This window comes from Lepidochelys olivacea (assembly GCF_965140295.1).
Source record: "Lepidochelys olivacea isolate rLepOli2 genome assembly, chromosome: 1".
In the NCBI taxonomy this organism is placed as follows: Eukaryota; Metazoa; Chordata; order Testudines; family Cheloniidae; genus Lepidochelys; species Lepidochelys olivacea.
In genome coordinates this window covers 120,000,298-120,012,617 of record NC_140411.1, presented here as the reverse complement: position 1 = coordinate 120,012,617, position 12,320 = coordinate 120,000,298, and the positions used below count along the sequence as shown (strand labels likewise).

The 12,320-nt window shown below is 45.9% G+C and overlaps 1 protein-coding gene across 4 annotated transcripts in view; it reads right to left on the bottom strand.

The window, feature by feature from the left end:
* Nucleotides 1–3,519, bottom strand: part of CHST10 (carbohydrate sulfotransferase 10) — a 32,561-nt gene extending 29,042 nt beyond the window's left edge. Inside the window, exon 1 of one of the 4 annotated variants that reach the window (XM_084614116.1) lies at nucleotides 3,374–3,519. The gene's annotated coding sequence lies outside the window, so the exon portion shown is untranslated. Of the gene's footprint in view, nucleotides 1–3,183 lie in introns of all 4 variants that reach the window. The other 3 variants (XM_084614114.1, XM_084614115.1, XM_084614113.1) reach the window with 3 other exon arrangements.
* Nucleotides 3,520–12,320: the final 8,801 nt, after the last annotated feature.

Sequence of the window (12,320 nt, the reverse complement as noted above, 5' to 3'; positions counted from 1 at the left end):
CTCTCTCCTCCACCTCCCCAGTTTCTTCCTTCTCCTTGATCTGGAGTTCCACCATCAGTACCTGGTGCTCACATTCTTCCTGGGCTGCCTGGTGCTTCAGTTGAACCAGTTCCACTGCAGCAGTCTCTGTGGCATTTGGAATAGGAGGGTGCTCAGACCCTGCTCCTTAGTCAAAGTCTATGAGTGCAGCTCTCAGTTCTTGATCTGAGGCTTTCTTTTGGGGATATTCCCCTATTTTTTGCATAATTTTTCAATGTTGTTTGTTTCAAGATCCTCATCTGACTGTGATTCACTCTGACTGTCATTCAATCTGTGACTAATCTTTAAATACTTAAATACTCAATATAAAATTTAAACTTTTAATAGCAGTGGGGTTATGAGCTATAAACCCAATTGACTGGTGGAATGTGAATCTTGCCAAGACTACACCAATTGTCACGCTGCCTGGAGTGACTCACGACCGCAAGCATCAACTTCAGGACAGACTGTAAAAAACTGGGCAGACATCTCAAACTGGTGGTGTGTTCTATACTTAGACTTTACCAACCCAGTAACAAATGTGAACTCCTGGATCACTATAACAGCCTTACCATGGAGTATAACATAGTCCCACTAGGCTCTGCAGTCTATCTTATCACCCAGGCAAGTTGGGAAATGGTCACTTACACCAAAAATCAAAAAATATTCAGGTTGCTTCCAGTCCCAAAAGATCAGTCACTTACCCCAGATCAATTGGTATCCTAGATCTTACACAAAGACAACGCATGTAGCCAATTCTGTAATAAACTAACTAAAGGTTTATTTCTTTTTCCTAGTTAATAAGAGTTATTTATAGGTTAAAGCAAGCCAACATATACACACACAAATGAGTTGCAATCTAAATCCTAAGGGAGAGTGGTAATGATCTGTCAGTTCAAGATGTCTCTTTCAAGGCAAACCAAGGGATAAACCTCCTGGAACTCCTGCCTCAGTTTAGAGTCTCTGGCCCTGTGAGAGTTCAAGCAGCAAAGAGATGAAAAATTCTCTTGTGACTCCCCGTTTTATCTTTTACATTTAGTCTTCAGGTCTGTGAGATGAACGTAGCATTTCCAAGGTGTGATAGGGACAATCACCAATCCTTTGTGTCACAATGTTCGTTAATGGCTTGTTTAATCTCGATAGGCAAACATTTTCCAAGTTATAAAGCAAAACTTACATGTTTCCTTATAGCGTGGAATACAGCATTACAAGTGAGATTAATGCATGCAGCAACTTACAAGCATTTCATAGAGACTAAATGCTAAATACACTCTTATAAGACTAATACCTATTTTGAACAAAACTAACATACAGTGAGCTGGTTTGGTTCCAGCTATGAATTTGTCAGTTCTTAGTTAATCTCTATGGCCTGGCACTTGGTTCACCAGCGTCACACATTGATTCCCAGATGTATGTCTACCCACCCTTTTAGAGCTCTCTCACTTATTCTTATAAAGGGAAGAAAACCTCACAAAGCTCAGCAAATTTCCTTCATTTTGCTTGCTAGACAAGTTTCTACGGAGTATACCTCTCAATTCTGACAGTGACCCTTGACTGTCAACAAGAGAACTGAATGTACTGACATTACTTTTAACCTCCAGGCATTCTTAATAGAACTAGTAGGCATGGAAAAACTCTCCCACCATGCATTTTAATCTTGATTACTCATTCATAAGAAGTTACAGATATTCAGGATATTTTTGCTTTGGATCCCTTCTTTGGAGATGGGCTCACTCTCTCGCTCACCAAAATCTTATAAGGGAACCAACCCTCAGCAAAAAAGGATACATGAATTTCAAATAAGGAACTTGAAGAAGAGCTCTCTGTGGTTCGAAAGCTTGTCTCTCTCACCAACAGAAGTTGGTCCAATAGAAGATATTACATCATCCACCTTGTTTCTCAAATGAGTATAAGTGATCTCCTGGAATCTAACCCTTTTTAGGGACTCCTCACTCTCCCCGACTGTCCTTTGCATTGCATGTGTCCAAGGGTAGGTCTACACTAAGGCTACATCTACACTACAACCGGATTGACGCGCCGGTGATCAATGCACTGGGGGTCGATTTAACGGGTCTAGTGAAGACCCACCAAATTGACCACAGATTGCTCTCCAGTGGACCTAGGTACTCCACCCCGAACAAGAAGAGTAAGGTAAGTCGTCAGCCCCGCACGGTGTAGACACTGCACTAAGTCTACCTAAGCTACGTCGACTCCAGCTATGTTATTTACGTAGCTGGAGTAGCGTAACTTAGATCGACTTATCGCGGTAGAGTAGACATAGCCTCAAAACGCTACATCGCCGCAGGCTGCTGGAGCACTTAAATGAAAATGCTCCTACACCCACAGGAGAGAGCTTTCCCATCGGCATAGTTAATCCACCTTCCTATGAGGTGAAAGCTATGTCAATGGGAGAAGCTCTCCCGCCAACATAACGCTGTCTACACGGGGGTGGGTTGGTATAACTACGTCACTGAGGGGTGCGGATTTTTCACACCCCTGAACCAGAGAGTTATACCGACATAGCTCTGTAGTGCAGACCTGGCCTGACTTAGCCTATGTCTGCGCTGTCAGGGAGCCGCTCTCCCACCGACATAGTGCTGTCCATACTGGCACTTTTGTCGGTGAAACTTATGTCTGTCGGGAAAGCGGGGTTCACAACCCTGACAGACAGAAGTTTTACCAGCAAAAGTGCTCGTGTGGACACAGCACTACAGCAGCCTGCAGGCTGTAGTGTCTTCAGTGTAGACCTACCCTTGCTCCCTGGACTTTTCTGGGTTTTGAAAGCCCCAGGCAGGGCTCTGGCCGCTGGGCTGAGAAGTGCCAGTGGGTTATTGGTCTTTAGTACCTAGGAGTTTTGCATTAATCCAGGGGCGGGGGGGCTTTTTCGCAATCCCTCATCTTCCAACGCCCCAGGAGGCTGGAGGGGCCAAGCGGGAAGCGCAGCCACAGCTCCGGCCCTCGCGGGAGATGGACCGTCTGCCCTGCCTGCGGCATCCGGGCTGCAGGGACGAGTCTCCGGCGGCGCAGCATCCCGCCCTGCTCGCCGGCCCCGCAGCCGGGCCTCCCCCCGCCCCGGGCGGGCTCGGCAGCGGCGGCACCGCCTCCGCGGGGTGGGCGCTGCGCACGGAGCCCCGCCGCGCCCGCGCCAGCCCCGCCTCCACCTACCGGGCCCTGCAGCGCCGCTCACCGCAGCCTCGGTCTCCGCGGGCGGAGTGGCAGCTTCGCGGCCTCCCTCAGTCGGCGGCGCAGGCGGCCCGGGGAAGCGGCTCTAGCGGCTGCATCGCGCCCCGCCCCGGCTCCTCCCCGCCCCGGCTCAGCGGCTGCCCTGTCCGGCCCGGCTGCCTCCTCCACATACCGCCGGGCCCCGCGGAGCTCGCTTCCCGCCGCCACGGGGTGGGGAGGCCGGCCCGGCCCCGCAGGCGGCCCCCGCCGCGCTGGAGCAGCCCCTCTCCCTGCCGGGGCGCGGGAGGAGGCGGCGGGGCTCAGGCGAGACCCCACCTCCAGGGCGCAGCAGCGCCTCCCCTGGCAGCCTCTCCGGCCAGCTCCCTTCCGGGGCCCGACTCTGCCCCCAAGGGGGCGGGCGACACCAGCACAGCCCCCACCCCAGAGCCGCCGCCTGCCCTCCCTGGCCCTGGGGAGCGCGCTCCTCGGGCACTCGGGGGGAGGCATCCTAAGGCCGGGCTTCGCGGCCCGCTGGGGTTTGAGGGTAGCTGAGGATGTGGCCGGGGATCCTGTTTCAGTGAGACCTTCTAATTGCAGCCCTTTTCGTTTAAATCCCCACCTTCAGGCTCTCCAACCTGGTTAGCATTTATCTAATAATAACATCATAACCAAGCCCCAGTCCTGCGCCCCTGGACACCCACTCCCATAGGATTATGGACCAGTTCAGGAATCTGCCCATGGATCACATTGAAGAATCCAGGCCTGAGTGCAGGGCTGCTAATTCTCACCAGTTTATTGTGAGTCTGACAATGTTTGTTAGAGCCCAGCTGCTGGAGTCATCTTCCTGATTACATGAGAGTCTCAGCTTTCTTTCTTAAAGTTTCTAGCCCTCCCAGTTGCAGGGAAAAGCTTGAAACTGTGATCTTGTGCCCCAGAGGCTGAAACACCCAAAAGTCATATAAAACAGCCCCAAATGTATTACCTTTTAAAATCTCATGATTTTAAATGACAGGTTTCAGAGTAGCAGCTGTGTTAGTCTGTATCCGCAAAAAGAAAAGGAGGACTTGTGGCACCTTAGAGACTAACATTTTTTACACTTGGGATTGGCAATAAATCTAGTAAGACATGGTTCCCAAACTGCACTCCACACTGTCCACAATGCCCTTGCTAGGGGTTCCTGGAGAATGACTCGGAGAGCTAAGCATAGCGGGACTGCGATGCTGGAAAAGGAGGTGTGTATGTGAGACAAGTTCTTTCTTATGAAGTGGCCAAACAGAATTTAAATTTTTTTGGAAAACCTCTGCAATACAAATGATTAGAGTGCATGGTCATGTGTGGTACAAAAATAGAGATGATAATTATTAATGTTTGAAGACATAAATGGAGATTTTCGAAGACATCTGAAAGGATTTAGCCAGACAATTCCCATTAATTTCAGGGGTACTTCTGTGACTAAATCCACTAGTATACATTGAAAATCTCAGCCACAATCTTATAAGAAATATAAAGAAAAAATTTACAATCTAGAAAGACAAAGACAGTTTAAAGTCTCAGTTATGCAATGAGTGTCTGCAATGAGGCCAGACACTGTGCCTCCAGAGAACCCTAGTGAAGTCATTGGGACTCTGCTCAGGGACAGGAGTCCTCCACAAAGTTCACTGCAGGACTCACATTTTAATGGGATACAGGAAGGCCCGTCCCTAGGGGGCTGCGGGGCCCAGGACAACCCCCCTTACCTCTGGCCCAGGCCCCGCCCCATTCCACCCCTTCCCCCAAGCCCCTGACCTGCCTCTTTCCGGCTTCCGCCACCTCCCCCAAGCGACACCTGGAGCCAGCGGGGTGGGTTGCTTGCTGCTGCCGGCGCCAGGCCCCCCACTGACCCCCCAGGCTGCCCTGGACCCCACATCCCGAAGCTCTGGATACAGGGATAGTGGAGGAAGGGACCATGGTTGTATAGTGCCCAATACTGGGGCATAATAAGTATTGCAAGTATCCATTCAAGGAACATGGGTATTAAGAATGCACACATTGTTACATAATAGAGAATAGAACCACAGCATTTAATTATATAAATGTAATTGTGTTGGGCTGCAAAATCTAATCCCTTTACAAAATGCACATGACCCTTTAAACTGATCCACATGGGCAGAATCCTATTCCTCTGACATCTTTGGGAGTGAGAGTGCAGGTCTCTGCCGACAGGGATCACCTTACAGGATCAGGGCTAGAGTGATTGTTCCAGACAAAGGTTCAGATTCAGAGAGAATAGAGCTGTAAAAAGAGGTTTTCAAAACTATCTATAGGATTTGGATGTCCAATTCCCAATAAAATCAATTAGAGTTAAGTCTCTAAATCCTATAGAAGGCTTTGAAAAAGTCAGCTGTAAATTACATGTTAGTAGATGGGTTCAGTTTGGTGTAATTTCTACTGTGATGGAGCAAAAGAAAGTATAAATTAGAGCAGGGCAAGCCTATTTTAACTTAAACCTATTACTGACTTCTGTTATTCCTGCTACAACCTTTCTAGCCTCTCATCATATGGATTAAACCAGTTTAGGGAGTTTGCATCCAAGGCCTGGTCTACACTATGAGTTTATGTTGGATTTAGCAGCATTAAATCAAATTAACCCTGCACCCGTCCACACAACAAAGCCATTTTTTTCGACATAAAGGGCTCTTAAAATCGATTTCTGTACTCCTCCCCAACAAGGGGATTAGCACTGAAATCGACATCGCCATTTCGAATTAGGGTTAGTGTGGACGCAATTCGAAGGTATTGACCTCTGGAAGCTATTCCACAGTGTATCATTGTGACCGCTCTGGACAGCACTCTGAACTCGGATTCACTCACAGTCACAGTCACTAACTTGTAAGGTGTATCATCTCTTATTCGAAGCCCCAGGAAGTAGTACTTAGTGTACTAAATTAAATGGATTCTTCCCTCACTAGCTAGCCAGAAGGCAACACCCCTGTCTGTTAGATGAGGATTTAGTCACTATAATCCATGTCTTTTCAGGCTTGACTATTGTACTGTAATGCGCTATATTGGAGGCTGACCAAAAAGGCCACATGGAAACTGTAGCTGGTGCAGATGCTGTACCCAGCTTACTAAGCAGATCAGGCCAATGAAAGTACATCACACCACTGCTTCACATGCTACCTTGGTTATAGTTAACTATACAGTGAAAAATTCATTTAAAGGAGCTGGCCCTCATCAGTGTGGCCTAGTGGCTAGAGTAGTGAAGTGGGGTGATGACTTTAGGCAAGTCACTTTATCTCTTTGTGCCTCCATTTCCACTTCTAGGAAATGGAGATGATGATACTCCTTTGCAAACTGCTTTGAGATCTACTGATGGAAAGCACTATGTCTAGGTATTACTATTTTTTATTATCTACAAAGGCTTGAATGGACCAGGACTCAACTACCTTGGAAGTTACTTCTCTCTTCAGGCAATGAGAATGGCAACTGCAACTACATGGGCACTAAAGTTAACAGTCATGGGCCACAGGCAACTTTACTGATAAAGAGCCTGTGGCTGTGGAACCTGTTTCCTCAGTTACCAGGCTGGACCCAAGTACTTTGAGCTTCTGAATATACTGCTATAGGCATAGGTATAATAACTGAATCCAATAGAGAACCAACATATTCAAACTGAGCAGGTGAGAGGCTATGTATTCTCTGCGTGGTCATGAAAGGGTCTGAGGAAGTTGAAGAAATGGTTGTAGGCAGATTCAAATTTAGATTAAACAATTGCTGTTAATTGCAATTAAACAGCACAAACCTCGGCTACCCTCTTCTTAGTGCATGTATAATCCACACACCTTCTGGGTGTGGTGTTCTGTCCCTTCTAGTGGCACCGAGACCACTTAAAGAGAAAGAGTTAAATGAGTCTGCTCTACAGCCTTGGCTAAGAGGCAGTTGGCTTTTAGCTCATGTGGTAGAGGCTCATGCACTAAGCTCCAGAGATCCCCAGTTCGATCCTGCCCGCTGCTGACCGGGGTCTGTTGGTGTTACAAGTGGGGGCTCATCCGGGATTTCAACTGGGAAGACTCTGAAGCTCAGGATGCACTTCGTCAGCTAGGAGAAGTATGTAACCCACACACCTTCTGGGTGTGGTGTTCTGCCCGTTTTCCCTGCCAGCTTGGGACTCCAGAACCCTGCCTTGTTGAGCCAGACATGCTAGCCTGCTGCAACACAGACCGAGGTCTGGTCCATGGCCCCAAAGCTGCAGACTTTAACCAAATACTGCTCAGCAGGTCACCTATTTCCAGCACCCAGACACCCAGTTCCCAATGGGATCCAAACCCCCAGATAAATCCGTTTTACTCGGTATAAAGCTTATACAGGGTAAACTTATAAATTGTCCACCCTCTATAACACTGATAGAGATATATGCACAGCTGTTTGCTCCCCCAGGTATTAATCACTTGCTCTGGGTCTACTAATAAATAAAAGTGATTTTATTAAGTATAAAAAGGATTTAAGTGGTTCCAAGTAATAATAGACAGAGAAAATAAGTCATAAAGCAAAAACATGCAAGTCTAAGTCTAATACATTAAGAAACTGTTTACAGGTAAAATCTCACCTCTTTAGCCCCAGGCTCCTTCCATCCACAGGATCCCAGCTCTGGGATTCTAACCTATGGTGGTGGTGAGAGAGAGACATTTCTGCCTGAGAAGCCGAAGGGTTGTGCTTGGGTAAGAGAACACTCTGCACCTGAGAGCCCAGCACTTGAGCAAGGGAGAGAGGATATCCCTACTTGGTGAGCCCAATCCACTGATCGGGGGAAAGTTGAACCTTCCAGCAGAGATGCCCACCTCTTTAGCCTTAAGCCATTAGGTGGAATTTCCTCCAACCTTTGGGAAACCACACCAAATATAGACAGGATTTCCCTTCTCCCTCCCTGGGGCTGTGTTCTCCAGGCTGGTGTCTCCTCCTATATTGTCTGCCCACAGGTTGAACTTCTCAGACAAGACTCTCCTCTTCCTTCTTCAGTTCTAGAAATGGGCTCCCCAGTCCTTTTCATTTCCAGAATGGAAGGTTCTTCTTTCCTGGTGTTCTCCTTCCCATCATGGTTTGTTTATGGGGCCCAGCCAACACTAGAAAAAAAAGACATTTCTGATGATGGTTGCCAGCCATGGGTTCAGCTGTCATGCCTCCATTTCTGAAATGGTGCTGGAAGCTGTTTGTCTGCCAAACACTTGCAGCTAAGCCATGTTCAGCACCAGTTCAGCCGCACCTTGTCCTGATACTTGTCAACAACAGATCATTTTTCTAGCATAGAACAGACCACTACATGTGTGCTTGGGTTCTTCCTGGAGCTCTGAGTTAGGTCTTTGAGTAGGGGGTTGGACTAGATGACCTCCTGAGGTCTCTTCCAACCCTAATCTTCTATGATTCTATATTCCAATTCTCCAGGTAGCCCTCCAGAGATTGGTTCATTACCACCTCTGATGACTACCTCAGGAAAGTTCAATTTGCATACCCCCACCAAACAATCCTCCCAGGTTTGCACCAGTCTAAGCAAAATGTTTTTCTACTATACATACATCTGTATTTTTTTTAATTAAAATTCTTGTGGTTCCAAGGGATAAAGCCATAGGGTTGTTTTTGTTTTTTTAGTTTGGGCACATTTAATGGAAATAAGGAAGAATTTTGAAAAATCTTTTTCTACATGGCAGAATGTATTTGAGGTCAACAAAAATCTTGTCTGATGTTCAAAGTTCCATTATTTTCATACTATTACAGGACTTGCTGAGTGATGGCGCATTAAGATAATTGTTTATTCTTGCCATCAGACAAACGTAACAAGAGAGTCTGTATTGTTCTGTACAAGTGCTGTAACAAAACACAGCTTCACATGCACTGAACTATGAGAACTAAGGCTGCTGTATATGTAGATACCAGGGATTACATTTGTGCACTGAAATGGACAAAAATATTTGCTGCCTTTCCAATTTTAAAGTCCCATTCCATTAATTTATGTTAAAATGTTGTATTGCATTGCCTGTTGTTTTGTGCACATCGTTTTTCTGCACTGGTGTTGCCACTCAATATATTTCTATTGTTGGAGAGTAAAATTATCTTTATTAGTTCAAAACACATTTCAGAATGCATAGTGGTACTGAAAACACACAGTCCTTGTAAATGTACAGCAAACACCATAGCTTCAGGAAAACATGCAGTCATATTTATAAGTGTACAGCAAGTACTACCCAATTCCCAGCAGCACCCAAAGCTCCAGGGCCAGAGAACAGTGCAGCACAGAATGCTACTCTGTTGCTGGCCATAGTGCTCTTTCAAAGCCTCCCTCAACCTCATGACTCCATATTGGGATCTTCTAATAGTCCTTGGGTCTGTCAGTTCAAACTCAGCAGATAGCCTGATTTACCTCTACCCTTCACCCTAGCAGCAATTTTTCCCCTTTTGCCCTCACAGATATTATGCAGGCCCAACAGGCAGCTACAACCATTGGAATATTTTTCTCACTGAGATCCAATCTAGTGAGTAAACAACACCAGCGTCCCTTCAATCTACCAAGAGTACATTCAACAATTGTGTGCACCTGCTGAGCAGGTAGTTGAATCTTCCCTTGGGGCTCTAGAGCTTCATGGGGAAGAGGTAGGCTGGGTTCCCCAGAATCACTGTTGGCATTTCAATGTTGCCAGAAGTAATCCACTGGTTGGGAAAGAATGTCCCTGCTTGCAGCTTTCTGAACTGTCTTGTGTTCTTAAACCTGCCAGTGTCTTGCCCTTTCCCTGATCAGACCACATTGATATTGGTCAAGCATCCACGGTGATGCACCAGCGCTTGCATAACCATAGAAAAGTAGCCCTTTCTACTGATGCACTCTGTGGCAAGGTGGGTGGGTGCCAAAATAGGGATGTGCACGCTATCACCCCACAACAGTTTGGGAACCTGATTGCTGCAAATCCATCCACTATGCCTCACATGTTGCCCAGAGTCACAGCTCTGCATAGTAGGAGATGATTAATGGCTCTACATACTTTCATGATAGCGGTCCCACTGTGGATTTACAACTCCAAAATGATTTCCTACTGATTGCTGGAAATCTGGTGATGCCCCATTCAGTTTTTCACTGCAATGCAGCTCTCATTCTAGTGTCCCTGTGCTGGGGTGGGGGGGAACTCAGCACATAACTCCAGGAATGTCGCCTTTGCATCCAAAAGTTCTGCAGCCACTGTTCGTCATCCCAAATCTGCTTTTCAATGCAATCCCACCTGTTAGTGCTCATTTCTTGGGCCAGAAGTTGTGCTCCACCATCTGCAGCTGGTCTTCAAACACCACCAACTTGAATTGTTATTTTGCAGTGTCCCTCAGCAAGCCATCCTCAAATAAATCTTCATGTCCCCTATTGTTGCAGTACTTCCTGTGGGTTTGCAAATACAGAAGAATTGTGTGTCCTGTATTTGCAATGTTTCAGAGTAACAGCCGTGTTAGTCTGTATTCGCAAAAAGAAAAGGAGTACTTGTGGCACCTTAGAGACTAACCAATTTATTTGAGCATAAATAAAGCTTATGCTCAAATAAATTGGTTAGTCTCTAAGGTGCCACAAGTACTCCTTTTCTTTTTGTATTTGCAATGTTCATAAAAATATTGCAGAGGTCTGCAGACTCCATGCTTCTGCTAGAGATGGCAAACACTGAAAAGTGCCACACAGGTTTGTGGGATTTTTTTTTAAAAGTGAAAAAATTATGGGATGGAGAAAATTGCATGCTGAGAATTTGACTCTTAGCTCCCAGAGATCCCTGAGTGAGTCATTTCTACCCAACATATTGTGGAAAGTTTGGAAAAGACATCGTACCAGATGACAGCGTGTGGCACACTGGGATACCTACCTGGGGTGCACCTCACTTTGCATCAACACAAGCACTTCTGCTGAGTACAAGGAGCACCAATGCAAGCAGTCAAATATGCAAGAGCACAAATGATATACACAGTTTGGCAGCTGTACACCGGCCTAACTTGCATCGAGCAAAGTTTGTAGTGTACACATCACCTGTCATAAAAGTGGGCCTCTTTAAGCCTCCTCTCTGCAAAAGAAAGACCTTTAGTCTTAAACGCACACAAAGAATTCTAGAAATATCCTTATTGAAACAAATTTTTTATTAACTCTCTAAAGTATTCATTCTTCACATTTTAAGGAGAACATTTATGGCTGGTATCACAGAGTGCGATATGTCTGTATCAAACTGTGAATGCCATTTTGTATTGTGTGCAGAACATATATCTAACTTAGCCCAAGGCAAGCCTATTGAAATGCATTCCAGATAGCTGCCCTGCTTGACACCTCATTGAAAGCTTATCATAGAGAAACTATCAAGACTACAATCTGTGGCTATCAGCTTCGAATGACTCTCATGAGAACATAGAAATGGCCATACTGGGTCAATGGTCCATCTAGCTCAGTCGCCAATGCCAGATGATTCCGAGGGAATGAACAGAACAGACACAATTATCGAGTTATCGATCCCGTCATCCACTCCCAGCTTCTGACAATCAGAAGTTAGAGACACTCAGAGCATGGGGTTGCATCTCTGGCCTTCTTGGCTAATAGCTATTGATGGACCTGGTCTTACATGAACTTATTTGGTTCTTTCTTGATCTTTACAACATCCCCTAGCAACATCTAGTTTTGGCCTTCACAACATCCGCTGGCAAGGAGTTCCACAGGTGGACTGTGCATTGGTGTGAAGAAGTTTTCCTTTTTGTTTATTTTAAACCTGCTGCCTATTAAGTTCATTGGGTGACCCCTAGTTCTTATTTTATGTGAAGGAGTAAATAACACTTCCTTATTCACTTTCTCCACAGTAGTCACAGTTTTATATAACTCTATCATATTCCCCCGTTTGCTAACCTGAAGAATCCCAGTCTTTTTAATCTCTCCTGTTCCATACACTTAATCATTTTTGTGGTCCTTCTCTGTACCTTTTCCAATTCTAATACATATTTTTTGAGATGGGGTGACCAGAATTGCATTCAGTATTCAAAGTGTGAGTGTGCCATGGATTTATATAGTGGCATTATGATATTTTCTGTCTTATTAGCTATCCCTATCCTATTGATTTCCAGCATTCTGTTAGCTTTTTTGACTGCTGCTGCACATTGAGCAGATGTTT